This window comes from Bos indicus, chromosome 26 (genome assembly GCF_029378745.1).
Source record: "Bos indicus isolate NIAB-ARS_2022 breed Sahiwal x Tharparkar chromosome 26, NIAB-ARS_B.indTharparkar_mat_pri_1.0, whole genome shotgun sequence".
In the NCBI taxonomy this organism is placed as follows: domain Eukaryota; kingdom Metazoa; phylum Chordata; class Mammalia; order Artiodactyla; family Bovidae; genus Bos; species Bos indicus.
Window position 1 is genome coordinate 39,200,386 of NC_091785.1, and position 18,406 is coordinate 39,218,791.

General features: G+C 44.6%; 1 long non-coding RNA gene and 1 other non-coding gene across 2 annotated transcripts in view; both read right to left on the bottom strand.

Annotated features, from left to right (window-relative positions):
* LOC139179992 (uncharacterized) overlaps positions 1–18,406 on the bottom strand; it is a 38,306-nt gene that overhangs the window by 5,396 nt on the left and 14,504 nt on the right. The window lies entirely within an intron of this gene.
* TRNAG-CCC (transfer RNA glycine (anticodon CCC)) lies at positions 15,888–15,959 on the bottom strand. The gene has a single exon. It is a non-coding gene; the product is annotated as a tRNA-Gly (tRNA).

The window sequence follows — 18,406 nt, forward strand, 5'->3', positions numbered from 1 at the left end:
GTCTTTTCAAATTAGTCAGCTCTTCTTGTCAGGTGGCCAAAGTACTGGAGTTTCAGCTTCAGCATCAGTCCTTCCAATGAACACTCAGGACTGATCTCCTTTAGGATGGACTGGTTGGATCTCCTTGTAGTCCAAGGGACTCTCAAGAGTCTTCTCCAACACCACAGTTCAAAAGCATCAATTCTTCACTGCTCAGCTTTCTCTATAGTCCAACTCTCACATCCATACATGACCACTGGAAAAACCATAGCCTTGACTAGATGGACCTTTGTTGACAATGTCTCTGCTTTTTAATATGTCTAGGTTGGTCATAACTTTTCTTCTAAGGAGTAAGCATCTTTTAATTTCATGGCTGCAGTCACCATCTGCAGTGATTTTGGAGCCCCCCAAAAATAAAATCTGTCACTATTTCCACTGTTTTCCCATCTATTGTCATAGTTACCTGACTACATAATAATTATACCATCATAAAAATATGCTAAAAGTGCACGAGGCAATCGTGTAAAGAAAATTATTCTACTGAAAATAAACTGTATGGTAACACAAAACTTCCTACTTAATGATACATAGAGGTTGAGAATGAATCTGGAATATAATAATTATGTTAAAAATAGTTGTTGGGCTTCCTTTGTGGCTCAGTGCTTAGGAATCCATCTGCCAATGCAGAAGAAATGGGTTCGATCCTGATCTGAGAAGATCCCACAGCTAAACCTGTGTGCCACAACTACTGGGCCTGTGCTCTAGAGTCCAGGAGCTGCGACTACTGAGCCCACAAGCCACAGCTTCTGAAGCCCAAGAGCCTAGAACCCGTGCTCCCCACCGGAGAAGCCACCACGGTGAGAAGCCCATGCCCCACAACTAGAGAGTAACCCCCGCTCTCTGCAGCTGGAGAGCAGCCCACGCAAGAGACCCAGCACAGCCTAAACTAATAAATAAATGCAATTTAAAAAATTGTTTTTGTTGTTCAGTTGTTTAGTTTTGTCTGACAGTTTGTGACCCAAAGAACTGTAGCATGCCAGGCTTCTCTGTCCTCCACTGTCTCCCAGAGTTTGCTCAAATTCATGTCCATTGAATCAGTGATGTCATCTAACTATTTCATCCTCTGGTGCCCTCTTCTCCTTTTGCCTTCAATTATTTCCCAGTCTTAGGGTCTTTTCCAATGAGTTGGCTCTTCTCAACTGGTGGCCAAAGTATTAGAGCTTCAGCTTCAGCAATAGCCCTTCCAATGATTATTCAGGGTTGATTAGGATATCAACATAAGACAATATGTATATAAAATAAATAATATGTACATTAAATTTAAGATATGTACCCTGCTGCCTGCTGCTGCTGCTAAGTTGCTTCAGTCGTGTCCAACTCTGTGCGACCCCATAGACGGCAGCCCATCAGGCTGTCCCGTCCCTGGGATTCTCCAGGCAAGAACACTGGAGTGGGTTGCCATTTCCTCCTCCAATGCATGAAAGTGAAAAGTGAAAGTGAAGTCGCTCAGTCGTGTCCGACTCAGCGACCCCATGGACTGCAGCCTACCAGGCTCCTCCGCCCATGGGATTTTCCAGGCAAGAGTACTGGAGTGGGGTGCCATTGTACCCTACATAAGTTAAATATACTTTATTTTTTGTTTAGCTATTTTTATTTAAGATGTTTTTATAAAAAAAATCCAAATACCAATAAACTGAGATGGTTAAAAACAACAAAAAATCCATGTTGTTGTTTGTGTCTTTAGTTTATTTTCACTGCTGTGTTACATTCCACTTTGTGACCATTGCAGTTTATTCATTCTTTCATTAATGTGCATTTTATGCTATCACTGGGCTTTCTTGGTGTCTCAGATGGTTAGGAATCTACCTGCAATACTGGAGACCCTGGTTCGATCCCTGGGTTGGGAAGATCCCCTAGAGAAGGGAATGGCTACGCACTTCAGTCTTCTTGCCTGGAGAATTCCATGGACAACAGAACCTGGCAGGCAGTCCATAGGGTTGCAAAGAGTGGACATAACTGAGTGACTAACACGTTCACTCTACTCTCACAAGTAGTGTTGTTGTGAATATTAAATAAAGTATTACTTAATATTTATCATTTTCCTGAAAATCTACCACTATCCCTATTGACTACAAAATAAAACCCAAAGGGACCCCATGATTGCATCAATAGCTTGTCCTGGGCTCTGGCTTCTGTCTTGGTTCAGCAAATGGGGAGTACCGGCTAGTCTTGCCAGATAAAATACAAGACACCCAGTTAAATTTGAATTTCAGCAATATTTTAGCATAGGTATTTCCCATGTAATCTAGCAACCCTTGTATTAGGAGGTTAGAAGAAAGAAAAGACAGTATTTATTCCCACAACTTCCTAGCCACTGGGTTGCTACCCTCAGCTGGTCACGTCCCCTAAAACATAACCAGCAGTCTTCAACATACAGCTCACCAGGTTCTAGTAATTGGTCCTCCTTCTTGCTCCGTCAGGCCTAAAAGTAGTAGTTGATAGCTCCCAGTTATTATTAGTACTAGGCTACTGTAGCAACTCCTCCTCGTGGCTGTTGCTAAACCCTGCCCACACTTTCGTAAATAGATCCCTGATTCATTTCATTTTCCCAGTTTGAGTGTTGTCTGTGTCCTGCAGATATGAGGCTGTTCCTGGCTTTTTGAGACAGAATAAGTCAATCTATCCTTACATTCCCATGGCAATTTGTGTAAACTCGTATGACTCCTGGTAAGACCAGAGTACAGGGCCTCTCCTGCAGCCCCACATATCAGATCCATTTAAGCCCCTCTGATTCTTTCTCTCTTTGTCACTACCATCTCCTTTGGAGCAGGAAAAAACAAAACAAAAAAACTATTCCACAGACCTCATGGCTTCCTTTCCTCTCTGCACCTTTTGGTATGAGCTCTGTAATCTGAGTCCTCCAGGCTCTTGGTCTCTGAGACCTCAGGAAATCTTTCCTCTCTCAATAAACCCAGCTCTTGCAACTGAAAAGTGTAGTTCTCAAGACCAGTGTCTTACATGTTTGAAAAATCCACTCAGATGCTCTGTGAACTGCTGTAATAGTCCTAATTCCTGACACACTCTGGCCTGAGATGATAAATAGCCTGTGTTTTGCTCAGTCATGTCCATCTCTCCACGGCCCTGTGGGCTGTAGCCCACCAGGCTCCTCTGTCCACGGAATTTTCCAGGCAAGAATACTGGAGTGGGTTGCCATGCCCTTCTCTAGGGGATCTTCCTGACTCAGGGATTGAACCCATGTCTCTTGTACCTTCTGCACTGGCAGGCAGATTCTTTACCACTAGAGCCACTTGGGAAACTTGAGATGATAAATGTCATGGCATTTATGGATAAGAGCCACAGGGCAGTAACACAATACTGTGATAAAACAAAAACCTCAGCTATCTCTAAATTTTATCTCACTGTGTGGTACTTAGTACAGTGAGAGTTATAGTACAGTGTAGTTTAGTACAGTGAGAGTTTAGCAATTGTGCTCAAGAAAGATGAAAAAAGAATTAAAAATCATTATCTCCAGGACTTCCCTGGCAGTCCAGTGGTTAAGACTTCACCTTCCAATGCAGGGGGTATGGGTTTGATCCCTGGTATGGATGTGAGAGTTGGACCATAAAGAAGGCTGAGCATCAGAATAGATGCTTTCAAATTGTGATGCTGGAGAAGACTCTTGAGAGTCCCTTGGACAGCAAGGAGATCAAACCAGTCAATCCTAAAGTAAATCAACCCTGACTATTCATTGGAAGGAATGATGCTGAAGCTCCAATATTTTGGCCACCTGATGTGAAGAACTGACTTACTGGAAAAGACCCTGATGCTGGGAAAGATTGAAGGCAGGAGGAGAAGGTAGCCACAGAGGATGAGATGGTTGGATGGTATCACCGACTCAATGGACATGAGTTTGAGCAAACTGCAGGAGATGGTGAAGGATAGGGAAGCCTGGCGTGCTGAAGTCTACGGGGTCACAAAGAGTCAAACACAACTTAGTGACTGAACAACAACAATGGGGAACTAAGATCCCACATGCCTTGTGGCCAAAAAGCTTCTTACGAATAGTTACCCATAATTGAACATATCGTCTGGGCTGTGCAGACAGTGCCTGTCTTCACCACACCTGCAAGGGAAGGGAGGTACTGTTTCAGTGCCCACCTTCCGCCCTGGCTCTGAGATTCATGCCAGGGCTGGGAGTCTGTAAGCTCCAGATCTTCTCTCACAGCTGGCCAAAAAAGGGCCACAAGGGGGAGTGTGGAAGGCAGAAGGGACTTCTTCCTATTTGTTTGCCGGGAACAGCAGATGGTTCCAATTTCCAACTTCTTTCCACATTCCCAGCATGGCTGGGTAGTTCCCACTTTTCAGCTGTCTACACCCCAGATCCATGAGGGCCCTCCTCCAAGGTCCTGAGCAGTAGCTGGAGATCCCATAGGTCCTTGTGATCAATTGTTACACCAGTGACCCTTGATGGATGATAACGTCTTGAGGTCAGTGCCCTCGTGGAGTCCCCTCCACCATAACTCAAGCTAGGCCAAGTGATCTGCTGTGGTCGGTGGGATATCAGCTAACAGGAGGATGGGTCAGAACTTGTGCTTTGGGGCTCATTTTCTTGGACTGTTGCTGTATGCTGTTCAGTTGCTCAGTCGTATCTGACTCTGCGACCCTGTGGACTATAGCAAGCCAGGCTTCCCTGAGGGAGCGCCATTTAGCTTCCTTGAGGATGAACAGACAGAGGGAGACAGGCCAACCCCTCAGCATGTCTCAGCCTGCTTTCCAGCAAAAGCTTGCAGCATGAGTGAGCCCAGGTGAGACCCGCAGAAGAACTGTCCAGCCAACCCAGGCAATGTGAAGTGTCTGAGCTTTGAGGCAGTTTATTGAGTAGCAATAGATGACTGAGGCAGTTTTGATAACCCCAACCTCTTCTCTCCACCAAAGGAATGGTAGCTGCTGCTTGTGGTTATTATCTGTAGCTTCAGAATACCTATTTTTGTCTTTTTTAGTCCTCCAACACGTGTACCAAGTTCCCCCAACTTCTCTTTGTTAAACCAACTAATATAATTTCTGTTTTGCTAACTGGATCCTAAGCCAGTATTATTATACCCATTGTACAGATGAGAAAACTGAGGCTCAGAAATTAAGAAATAGGTCACTGTTAAGGGTTCTGAACTGATTCCAGAGTCCTTGCTATACTTTATATTAGAGTATTCGTCTACAGCAATAGATACTTGTACTGGATAATAAGTTGTTACAGGTCGTTATGATGACAATTATTTGCAGTTGATGTCACATAGGAAGGATTCTGTTCAACATCTGGAAGTCTCCAGCGTGTGAGCCAGCAGAGGGAGCTCTGTCCCCGCCAGCTGACCCAGTGGGGAGCAAGGGTGACAGTACTCACCATCTGAAAGGCTTGGACGGAGGGGACTGAGCTCCTGGAGGAGAGGGGCAAGGAAGCCACGTAACATTTATGAAGCCTCCAGAACTCTGTCAATTTCACTTATAAAATATTATAAGTCCTCCGAGAGAAGGAATTCAGTGTCCTTCCTGTCCTCCCCTGGCCCTACGCCTGATCCCACCGAGGTCAAGAGGAGCTTCTCTGAAACTCAAGATGGGCCACACCTGCCAGTGGACAGTTACTCAGTTACAGGGACCTTGGGTGGAGTGTGGCTCTTGCCTCTGCCCCTTTCTGTGAAACGATAGCAGGAGTAGGAAAGGGCAGGCATGCTCTCTCCCCAAAAGCACATGACCAAACCACCTCTCCTCCCTTCCCCTTTCTCCTCCAGACCTGCACCAGCTCTGCACTTGGCTCCCTGGCTCTTGCCACTGGTTGTATTTCTGCCTGATGATGGGTCTGTGTGAAAGCTGACTTTTCCCCTTATCACGATTGCAAAGTCTGACACTCAAATCTAAGTTCTGGGGTAAGAAATACGAGACTTCAGAACCTGTAAGCAGGCCTCAGGGGCCAACCAACATGGACAAGAGGGGCAGTACCCATGCAGCCCACCTTACCTCCTTTCTCTGCCATGGGGTTTGGAGCAAACAGCCAATGATTCCTTGGCCTCTCACTTACCTGAGTTGCCTTCTGTTTTGGAACTACGTCTAGCTAGAGAAGGGCTTCCCTGGTGGCTCAGATGGTAAAGCATCTGCCTGCGATGCTGGAAACCCATGTTTGATCCCTGGGTCGGGAAGATCCCCTGGAGAAGGAAATGGCAACCCACTCTAGTACTCTTGCCTGGAAAATTCCATGGACAGAGGAGCCTAGTAGGCTACAGTCCATGGGGTTGCAAAGAGTTGGACACAAATGAACGACTTCACTTTCACTTTCACTAGAGAAGATAGGCCAAAGGTAGAATTTGGGACTTCTGGACTTGCCCTAACTAAAATGCCTTTTTTTTTTTAAGTTGAACATTTTTTTACTGCTTCTCCACTTTTTAAAAATAATTTTTTTAAATTACAGTGTAATTACTTTACAGTGTTGTGTTATTTTCTGCTGTACAACAGCATGAATCACCTGGGAATCATATATCCCACCTTTCTAAGAGCTTCCCTCCCACCCCCTCATCCTAGCCCTCTAGGTCATCACCAAAATGCCATTTTAAAACATGATGTCATATGTAACACATACCAAAGAATGTAATATATATGACAGTGTCAAGGATAATAAAGTGAATACTTACCACCCCACCTAAGAATTAGTACATTACCCACCCCCAGGTTTCTCTATCCATATGTTCCCTCTCCTCTCATCCATCTCTACTCCTTTAAGTTAAGGGGTAATTTAAACTAGGCTGAGTCTTTTTCCATTCACTTCTGCTTTCAAGTACTAATTTATCACAATTCTATTTCATCTTTAATTACATTGACACTTTTTAAAATGTTCAGGCCCTCAATTTGGATTTATTTCATTATTTTCTCATAATTTATATTCAGGTTAAATATTTTTGGTAGGAATTCCTTGTAGGTGATGCTGTGTCCTCAATATATCCCATTAGAAGCTACCTGGTGTTGATTTGTCCCATTACTGGCCATATTAAAGAAGATGTGAAGAAGATAATTGGTGAAGATGTCCACCAGATTTCTCCTTTGGAAAGACACTACTTACTGTTTGTAATTATTAAGTAATTCATGATGTGATCATTTGAGCGGATGTAAATATCCTTTCCCCCAACATTATTTTACCAGTGGTTTTAGCACTCATTGATGATTCTTCCTTGAATCAATCAGTACAATAGTGGTTCCAGGACTTCCCAGGTAGCATAGTGGAAAAAATCTGCCTGTCAATGCAAGAGACACAAGAGACATGGGTTCGAACACTGGGTCAGGAAGATTCCCTGGAGTAGGAAATGGCAACCCGCTCCAGTATTCTTGCCTGGAAAATCCCATGGACAGAGAAGCCTGGCGGTCTGCAGTCCATAGGGTCACACAGAGTTGGACACAACTGAAGCGACTTAGCATACACGCCAACTAGAGTCTCACAGGACAGGGAGCAAGGTTCATTCTTGGGTCCACTGCATCTCCAGCTCTCAGTGCAGCGCCCAGTGCATTCAGTAGGCTTCACATGTCAGGTTGGGGTCCACCCTGGGCCCTGGAGCAGACTCTTTTCTTATGCTCCAAGGTAACCCGAAGCTCAGCAGAATCACCAGAGCTGCTGCTCTGGCCCAGCCCAGCTCCGACCATCCAGTCTACTCTCAGAATTTAAATGGACCCCAGGAGCCAAGAAGGAGTTGAAATGCAGAGCTAGCAACAGTTTACCTCCATAAATTCGACTCCCTGTTGCTCACAGTATTAACTCTGGTTTCAGGCACTTCCACTTCAATTAAGACTTGGCACACTTCAAAATACCTCTGAACAGCAGGACATTGATTGAATTTCGAGGTGCCAGGAAGCCAAATGGAAAAATAACACTAAAACCACTGGTCCTTTTACATTGTTGTTAAAAGTGTAAACAAACAGCTATTACACTTCTTTTAATCTTGATTCTGTTCCAAATTAACCTGGAATAAATATAGCAACTTCACAGTTTTTAAGCGGCCCCATTAGGCATGTCCAGACCAGTCTACAGCACTCTTGACCTGAGGTTCCAGTTTGTCTCTCTGCACCACTCTGGGTACACAATGTGGCTCAAAACTATAACATTTTGTAAATGTTGTAGAGGATGTTTGAATTATTCAAATGGTTGTTTTCATGTATGTTCAAATATAGAAGCTCTGGACAAGATTGTAATTATATATTTTATTTAAAGTTTTTTTCAATTAAAAACTTTTTTTACAGAGAGCTTCAATAGAGGTTATTTTATTTATTAATTTAGTTTTGGCTAGTAGGATCTTAATTCTCTGACTAGGGATCAAACTGGCATGCCTTACATTGAGAACGCTGAGTCTTAACCTCTGGACCTCCAGGGAAGTCCCCAAGTTCCAGGCAATCTTCCTGACCCAGGGTTCGAACCCGTGTCTCTTGTGTCTCTTGAACTATAATTCAAGCATTATAGTTTAAATGCTCTCCTTGGGTCATATAAATTATGGTACCTATTCAATGAAATAGTGCCCAGTTATTTAAAAAGAATGTGGGAAATCAATATGCTTGAATGTGGAAACATGCCCAAGCTTATTAAGTGAACACAAGCGAGTTGCAGAACATTACGTGTAACATCTATCTGTGGTGGATGTGTACGTAGATACATTTTCTTGTAAGCACAGAGTATTTCTGGAAAGAGACCCTACACTATTTCTGGGAGTAGAATGGCTATGATGACTACCATTAACATACGTGAGGTGCTTGCTCTCTGCCAGGCATTGCACCAAGCATTTCCCCCACCCCCTCTCTATGTGGACCATTTTTAATAATATTTATTGAATTTTTTATAGTGTTGCTTCTGTTTTATGCTTTGGTTTTTTGGCCACGAGGCATATGGGATCTTAGCTCCCCGACCAGGGATTGAACCTGCAGCCCCTACATTGGAAGCTGAAATCTTAACCACTGGACCACCAGGGAAGTCCCTGCACCATGCGTTTTTCAATACTTTCATTTACTCTCCACAGTAACCCCAAGAGGAAGCTATTACTATGGTCTCTCGATTACAGACGAGGAAACTGCGGCCAGGGGCAGAAAAGCGACTCAGTTTCAGTGTCCTAGACTCTTTTTTCTTTTTTTTAACTTTGAATCTACATTATTTCTCTCATAAAATCTTTGCCTCTTGGATTTTGAAACTGAGAAGGGCAGTGAAAATGTTCAAGCCCAGCAAGTTCTCTTATGACAGTGAATGAAATTTCAAGTTGCATCACTTCTCGCTGCATGCACTCTTTTCTGGCAGCCTTATGTGGAGAAGGTGATCAGAAGGGTCTCAGTGGAAGCAGGAAAGAGGAGAGGCCAGTGGGAGGCCCTGCTCTTGTTTCCTTAGCGTGTAATTATAGATAAGCCGACCCCACTGCCATGAGGGTGACAGTAAGGAGGCCTCAAAACTGAAGGGTAACACTGTCTCTCAGTACCCTAAATAATGCAAGATTAGCCACTGGCTGCAAACGTTTATGCAGGGGCACCTGGATAAAACCCAATACCGTCCAATACTCACCATGATGCCAGATCTTCCACTAATACTTCATTTGACACTCACAATAATCTGTGGACTCCCTAATCCGGATTTTAACAACTAGGAGTCCTGCACTTCGTGAAACTCTGTAATTTAAGGCCCACAGCAAACTGCAAGATTAGGACTTGAACTCAGGTCTATCTGCTTCCCCCTGAACTCCTACTGTGGGCTTCCCATGATGAGCTGATGGTAGCCGGGTGTCACAAATTTCATAGGTTCAGCACGACTTACTTAGCACATGGGCTCAGTAGCTCAGTGATGTCTGACTTTTGCAACCCCATAGACTATAACCTGCCAGGCTCCTCTGTCCATGGACTTTTCCAGGCAAGAATACTGGCATGAGTCGCCATTCCCTTCTCCAGGGGATCTTCCCAATCCAGGGATCAAACCCGAGTCTCCTGAGTCTCCTACATTGGTAGGTGGATTCTTTACCACTGAGCTACATGGGAATCCCCTTACAAAGCATCCCTCACCCAAATTGTGTAGGACACAAAAAGTGAACAAGTGCAAGGCTCCCACCTCATGAGCCAGCCTCTGTCTGCTCTCGAGTCTTCTTCACTGGAGGATCGCTGGGCAAAGTGGCCTCTGCTCCCAGATCGCCCAAGGGCCACCTGCCTAGTGACCTCTGAAACTGCCCTGAATCTTATTCCTGCCGTCTACAGCTGAGACCTTCCCAGACTGACGGCTGTATCCTAGAATTTCCACCTGGGCTCTGGTGCCTCAGCCTCCATGAACTGGCTACTGTTGCACCCACGGACTCTGATACTAATACTCAGGCCCCAGGTGCTAGAGATCCAGCACTCTAGCGATCAGGCCCTCTAGAGATCCAGCTTGGAAATGCAACAGCGTGGCCTCTGTATTTCTTGGAAGGGCTCATGGAGCTCTGAATCTCATGCCCTAGAAGTCTGGTGTCTTGGAGATAAGCTCCTGGGGCAGTTCCTAAAGGACTTTCTGAGGCTAAAAATGATGGTGATGGGCAAAGCTAGTCTCCTGCCACTCCCACTTGAACACGGGGCAACATGGAGACACGGGCACACACACATTTCATAGTCTGGGTCCTGGTTTGCTCTTCCCTCTGCCTGAAATGCCTCCCTTCCCTTGGGAATTCAGTTCAGCTGTCACACCCTCAACTCCAAGCTGAGCTACTGCTTTCACAGCACCAGAGTCAACCGCCAACTTCCTGCAGTGAATCTCATCTTCTCCTTTGCACTGCCAGCTTTTAAGGATGGGGCCCAGATTCGGGTCACCCACGGTTGCTCAGAGTCTCACCTGACACCTGGCTCGCCGCAGCCGCTCAGAGCAGGCAGGTGGCCCTGGCCGGCACCTGTGCTCTGAGCCTCCGGGCGGCCTGTTCCTTGTGCGGCTCAAGGTTCCCATTGTGCAGACACATTACATAAGTGTGCAAGGCTTGTGTTTGCGGCTTATCTGAGTTTCATCTGCAGAAGCCGTAATTGAAATAGCTTCCACGATGGGAAAATAACTTCTAGAATTCAATTTCCAAGCTTGTGGCCTGGATCGTTCAAGCTGATTACAGGAAACGGCTGGAGCGCTAATGCTCCCCACGCTGCATCCAGATGGGTGTGTTTACTAGGCTAAGAAATGTTAATCCTGTCTTTGGCCCCAGAAATATCTGGTCTCCTCTTTGGAGGAAAATAGAAAAATAGGGTCATATAGCCAGCTAGGCTTAATTATATTCCTCTAAAAGAATGCTGTTTTCAAAACAAAGCTGGGGGAGGAGGTTGCAATTCTAATAGTGTGCTACTGACACTGATTTCTTTAAAAAAATTCAGAAAAAGAGTTGTGAGTAGTCAGTCTTTAGCTCCATCACAAGTCCGGCCAAACATCGAGAGTCTGAATGCTGACTGAATGCTGGAGGAGTGTGCCTGGGGGAAGGAGCCGAGGTCTGAATCTGCTCTCCTCTGAAGGATGTGAGTAACAGCATGCGTGTGATCAAATGACAAAAAGGAGAACTGACACAGTCCTGGCTTCTTGCCAAGCACCATGCTAAAATCTCTGCATCCTTTACATGATTTGATCCGATGACTCTTTGAAGGAGATTATTATACTAACTCCCTTGCAGCTCAGAAAACCAAGATTCAAAGAGTGGCCTGCTCAGGGACTTCCCTTGTGGTCTAGTGGTTAACACTCCTCACTCCCAATGCAGGGGTCCTGGGTTCGATCCCTGGTCAGAAGACTAGAATCCACATGCTGCAACTAAAGATCTTGCATGCCTGCACCTCAGTTGCTTCAGATGTGTCTGACTTTTTGCTACCCCATGGGTTGTAGCCCACCAGACTCCTCTATCCATGAAATTTTCCAGACAAGAATACTGGCATAGGTGGCCATTTCCTTCGCCAGGAGTATCTTCCTGACCCAGGGATTGAACCCACATCTCCTGCGTCTCCTGCATTTTCTTTACTGCTGAGCCACTGGGGAAGCCCTAAAGATTCTGCATGGGGCAACAAATATCCAGCCCAGTCAAAGGGGGGAAAAAACAGTGGCCTGTCCTTAAGTTGCAGGCATTCCTACGTGCTTTGCAAACACTTTCTACAATTTCGAATAATTTTTTTAACCTCTCCATGGTGGCAATACAACCAGCTCTGCCTCTGTGTGGCCACCTCTGTCCCATGCAGGGAGAATTCAAGTTTTTCGGGCTGCAAGATTGCAGTAGGACAGCAGGTGCCCTCTTTTCCCCAGGATACATTCTTCTACCCAGTGCTCAAGACAGAGGAGACAACAGATTCATTAACCGAAAGAGTGACCCAACACCAGCCAGCCCTGTCTAAGCTCTCTGAGAGTCTGACTTGGGTTGTGAGTGCAGGGAGTTAGCATGGAGAAGAACAGAGCTTTTGAAGCCCTGTAGCCCTGGCATGGAAGTATTTCCAGGCCTCGCCTCCCAGCTTCCCACTGATGCTAGGGAGATAGCTACCAAGAAAGGAAGAGTCCCTCTTTGTCAATTAAGAATGCTGTCTCCTGGGAATTCCCTGGTAGTCCAGTAGTTGGGACTCTGCGCTTCCAGTGCGGGGGCTGAGAATCAATGCCCAGGCAGACATAGATCCCGAATGCCACAGCTAAAGATCCCACGTGCAACTAAGACCCAGCACAGCCAAATTAAAAAAAAAAAAAAAAAAAAAAGCCACCTCCTGATGCTGGTGCCAGAAGAGAGTGCTGAACTGTGGTCCCTAACTCAGCCCTGTGACTCAGCTCACAGCCCCCTGCCTCCCAGACACTGTTTGTGGGGTGCTGTAATTAGTTAATGAACCATCTGAATGATATTTCTCTAGTCATTTAACCAGCCCCCCCTCCTCAGGGTGCTAATTGTGTTTGAGGTTATTTAAAAACATTATCGGATCCAAATAGAGTTTACATCAGCAGACAGCGTGATTAGCAATTCTGCTCTCCCTGGTGTTTCTCAGCTGTGCTGCGAACTGCCTGGTGAGTTGTGCAAAAATGGCTTCTGCAGCCTCGGGTCCCACTCCCCAACCCCAGGGGCCTTCTCTGAAACAACCAGCTGCCTGAGAAGGGAGGTCATAATAGCAAAAGTAACTTGTGGCCAGAATCCAGTTGACCTTCGTTTAGAACAGATTGTCAGAAGAGTTGCTCCATTAACTTAATCATCTCCTCTTTAGATGAGAATTCACTCTCCGCCCCACCCCCAACCCCCAGTCTGAACCGCATGGGATGTGGGATCTTAAGTTTCTGGACTAGGGATCAAACCTGTGCCCCCTGCTGTGGAAGCTTGGAGTCTTAACCCCTCACTCTCTTTTACCTTTTTACTTTACAAGAAAATATTGTGACATTAATCTTGGTCTACCATCCCTTAACATCTTTTATGGAAAATACTGGAGTGATACAGTTAAAAACATATACCTATGCTTACTTAACATCTCTAAGCCTCCATTTCTTTGTAAAACGGGCATCCTCATAGTGATTCTAACAGGGGCTAACATTTTAGCGCTTATTATGTGTCAGGCACTGTTCCAAGTATTTTACACGAATTATCTCTTGTGAGCCTCAGGATAACTCTGTGAGATAGCGTGATTAGGTAATATAACTAGATGCCTGTGATGATCCTCGGGCTTCCCAGGTGTTGCTAATGGTAAAGAACCTACCTTCCAATGCAGGAGACTTAAGAGACATGGGTTCCAACCCTGGGTCGGGAAGATTCCCTGAAGGAGGGCTCAGCAACCACTCCTGTATTATTGCTTGGAGAATCCCATGGACAGAGGAGCCTGGTAGGTTACAGCCCATAGTACTGCAGAGTCGGCTACGACTGAAGTGACTTAGCACAACCTGATGACCCTCACTCTTTGTGTCAAGAAACTGAGTCATGGAGTCATGGAGAGGGCCAGTAATGTCTCCAAGATCACTCCCCTGCAAGTAACGGAGCCCAGATCCAAATTCAGGAAACTGATTCTATGTAAAAACTACTCCCAGTTCAGTTCAGTCGTGTCCGACTCTGCGACCCCATGGACTGCAGCACGCCAGGACTCCCTGTCCATCACCAACTCCTGGAGCTTGCTCAAACTCATGTTCATTGAGTCGGTGATGCCATCCAACATCTCATCCTCTGTCATCCCCTTCTCCTCCTGCCTTCAATCTTTCCCAGCATCAGGGTCTTCTCCAATGAATCAATTCTTCGCATCAGGTAGCCAAAGTATTGGAGTTTCAGCTTCAGTGTCAGTCCTTCCAAGGAATATTTAGGACTGATTTCCATTAGGATTGACTGGTTGGATCTCCTTGCAGTCCAAGGGACTCTCAAAAATCTTCTCCGACACCACAGTTCAACAGCATCAATTCTTTAGCACTCAGTTTTCTTTATGGTCCAACTCTCACATCCATACATGACTACTGGAAAAACCATAGCTTTGACTAGACGGACTTTTGTTGGTAAAGTAATGTCTCTGTTTTTTAATATGCTGTCTAGGTTGGTCATAACTTTTCTTCCAAGGAGCAAGTGTCTTTTAATTTCATGGCTGCAGTCACCATCTCCAGTGATTTTGGAGCCCCCCAAAATAAAATCTAACACTGTTTCCACTGTTTCCCCATCTATTTCCCATGAAATGATGGGACCAGATGCCATGATCTTAGTTTTCTGAATGTTGAGTTTTAAGTCAGCTTTTTCACTCTTCTCTTTCAGTTTCATCAAGAGGCTCTTTAGTTCCTCTTTGCTTTCTGCCATAAGGGTGGTGTCATCTGCATATCTGAGGTTATTGGTATTTCTCCTTGCAATCTTGATTCCAGCTTGTGCTTCATCTAACCCAGCATTTCACATGTTGTACTCTGCATATAAGTTAAATAAGTAGAGTGACAATGTACAGCCTTGATACACTCTTTTCCCAATTTGGAACCAGTCTGTTGTTCCATGTCTGGTTCTGTTCCTTCTTGACTTGCATACAGATTACTAAGGAGTCAGGAAAGATGGCCTGATATTCCCTTCTCTTCAAGAATTTTCCACAGTTTGTTGTGATCCACACAGTCAAAGGCTTTGGTGTAGTCAATAAAGCAGAAGTAGATGTTTTCTGAAATTCTCTTGCTTTTTTTAATGATTCAACGAATGTTGGAAAATTGATCTCTGGTTTCTCTGCCTTTTCTAAATCCAGTTTGAACATCTGGAAGTTCTTGGTTCATGTGCTGTTGAAGCCTCACTTGGAGAATTTTGAGCATTACTTTGCTATCGTGTAAGATAAGTCCAATTGTGTGATAGTTTGAACATTCTTTGGCATTGCCTTTCTTTGGGATTGGAATGAAAACTGACCTTTTCCAGTCCTGTGACCACTGCTGCGTTTTCCAAATTTGCTGGCATATTGAGTGCAGCACTTTCACAGCATCATCTGTTAGGATTTGAAGTAGCTCAGCTGGATTTCCATCACCTTCACTACCTTTGTTTGTAGTGATGCTTCCTAAGGCCCATTTGACTTCTCATTCCAGGATGTCTGGCTCTAATAACTACTCTACTACTCTGCTTTTTCCATATGGCTGTGAGGACTCAGTGAGATTCACTAAAGAAATATTTACTGTGTGCCAAGTACTGTCACAGGTGTTAGAGTTAAAGACAACCCACCCCACCCTGCCTTATAGATATCACATCCAAGAAGAGAAGATTATCCACTTAAAGCTTTTAGTGCAACACTCAGGAGAAGGCCAGGGCTCAGTTCCAAGTGTTAGGGTTTTAGAAGTTTCCACATGGTATTTTAGTTACTTATATACACGTTTTTAAAATTATCTATTTATTTATTTATTTGGCCAGTATGGGTTTCAGGTGTGGCATGCGGGATCTTTAGTTGCAGCATGCAAACTCTTAGTTGGGGCATGTGGGATCTAGTTCCCTGACCAGGGATTGAACCTGGGCCCCTGCATTGGGAGTGCAAAATCTTAGCCACTGGACCATCAGGGAAGTCCCTATATACATATTATAATGCTCCCACTAGATTATAAATTCCTTGGTGGCAAGAATAATTTCTGATTCCTTTCTGTATGTTTTCTAACTCCTTACACATAGTAGGAAGTCAATAAATATTTGTTCAGTAAACAAACACTATTGATCCTGAATGTATGTGAAAGAATTGCAAAAAATGCTTTATCCATGTATTAATGCAAATGTTTTCAATGTAAAGTTAATCTATTGGGATTGCATGCTCAGTTGCGCAGTCATATCTGACTCTTTGTGACCTTATGGACCGTAGCCCTAGAGAACCAGGCTCCTCTGTCCATGGGATTTTACAGGCAAGAATACTGGACTGGGTAGCCATTCCCTTCTCCAGGGGATTGTCTCAACCCAGTAATTGAACCTGGGTCTCTGGCATTATAGGCAGATTCTTTACCATTGGAGCCACCAGGGAAGCCCTATGGTTCCAATGGAGCAATTGCTAATCCCAGGGCATAGGCTGTCCCTAGAACTGGATGAGAACCTACCAACCACACAAGGGAGCAGTGAGTAAAGAGTGAGTATTTACACATGAGCCAATACAGGGAATTTTTATTGTAAAGAATTTATTATTGTAGATCAACAAAAAACTGTATTAGATAGCCATATTGCTGCATTTCAAATCCTAAAAGATGATGCTGTGAAAGTGCTGCACTCAATATGCCAGCACATTTGGAAAACACAGCAGTGGCCACACGACTGGAAAACGTCAGTTTTCATTTCAATCCCAAAGAAAAGAAATGCCAAAGAAGGCTCAAACTACCGCACAATTGCACTCATCTCACACGCTGGTAAAGTAATGCTCAAAATTCTCCAAGCCAGGCTTCAGCAATACGTGAACTGTGAACTTCCAGATGTTCAAGCTGGATTTAGAAAAGGCAGAGGAACCAGAGATTAAATTGCCAATATCCGCTGGATTACCGAAAAAGCAAGAGAGTTCCAGAAAAAAAATCTATTTCTGCTTTAGTGACTATGGCAAAGCCTTTGCCTCTGTGGATCACCACAAACAGTGGAAAATTCTTAAAGAGATGAGAATACCAGACCACCTGACCTGCCTCTTGAGAAATCTGTATGCAGGTCAGGAAGCAACAGTTAGAACTGGACATGGAACAACAGACTGGTTCCAAATTGGGAAAGGAGTACATCAAGGCTGTATATTGTCACCCTGCTTATTTAACTTATATGCAGAGTACATCATGTGAAATGCTGGGCTGGATGAAACACCAGCTGGAATCAAGATTGCAGGGAGAAATATCAATAACCTCAGATTTGCAGATGACACCACCCTTATGGCAGAAAGTGAAGAAGAACTAAAGAGCCTCTTGATGAAAGTGAAAGAGGAGAGTGAAAAAGTTGGCTTAAAGCTCAACATTCAGAAAACAAAGATCATAGCATCTGGTCCCATCACTTCATGGGAAATAGATGGGGAAACAGTGGAAACAGTGTTAGACTTTATTTTGGGGGGCTCCAAAATCACTGGAGATGATGACTGCAGCCATGAAATTAAAAGACACTTGCTCCTTGGAAGAAAAGCTATGACCAATCAAGACAACATATTCAAAAGCAGAGATATTACTTTACCAACAAAGGTCCGTCTAGTCAAAGCTATGGTTTTTCCAGTAGTCATGTATGGATGTGAGAGTTGGACTATAAAGAAAGCTGAGTGCCGAAGAATTGATGCTTTTGAACTGTGGTGTTGGAGAAGATTTTTGAGAGTCCCTTGGACTGCAAGGAGATCCAACCGGTCCATCCTAAAGGAAATCAGTCCTGAATATTCCTTGGAAGGACTGATGCTGAAGCTGAAACTCCAATACTTTGGCCAACTGATGCAAAGAGCTGATTCATTTGAAAAGACCCTGATGCTGGGAAAGATTGAAGGTGGGAGGATGACAGATGAGATGACAAGGGGATGACAGATGAGATGGTTGGATGGCATCACCGATGCAATGAACATGAGTTTGAGTAGGCTCTGGGAGTTGGTGATGGACAGGGAGTCCTGGCGTGCTGCAGTCCATGGGGTCGCAAAGAGTCGGACACAACTGAGCGACTGAACTGAACTGACTAATTGCTGCATAACATATTACTCTCAAATTTTGTGGCTTAAAACAACAGGAAACACTTCTTATCTCACTTAGTGCCTATGGGTCAGAGTTTGGGAGCAGCTTGGCTGGAGGTCTGGGCTCATGCCGTCAAGATGTTAGCCAGGGGAGGTTCAAGAGGTAGGAGACATATATACATGTATATATGCCTATATATATATATGCCACAATAAGCTGTGGAAAATTCTGAAAGAGATGGGAATACCAGACCACCTGATCTGCCTCTTGAGAAATTTGTATGCAGGTCAGGAAGCAACAGCTAGAACTGGACATGGAACAACAGACTGGTTCCAAATAGGAAAAGGAGTACATCAAGGC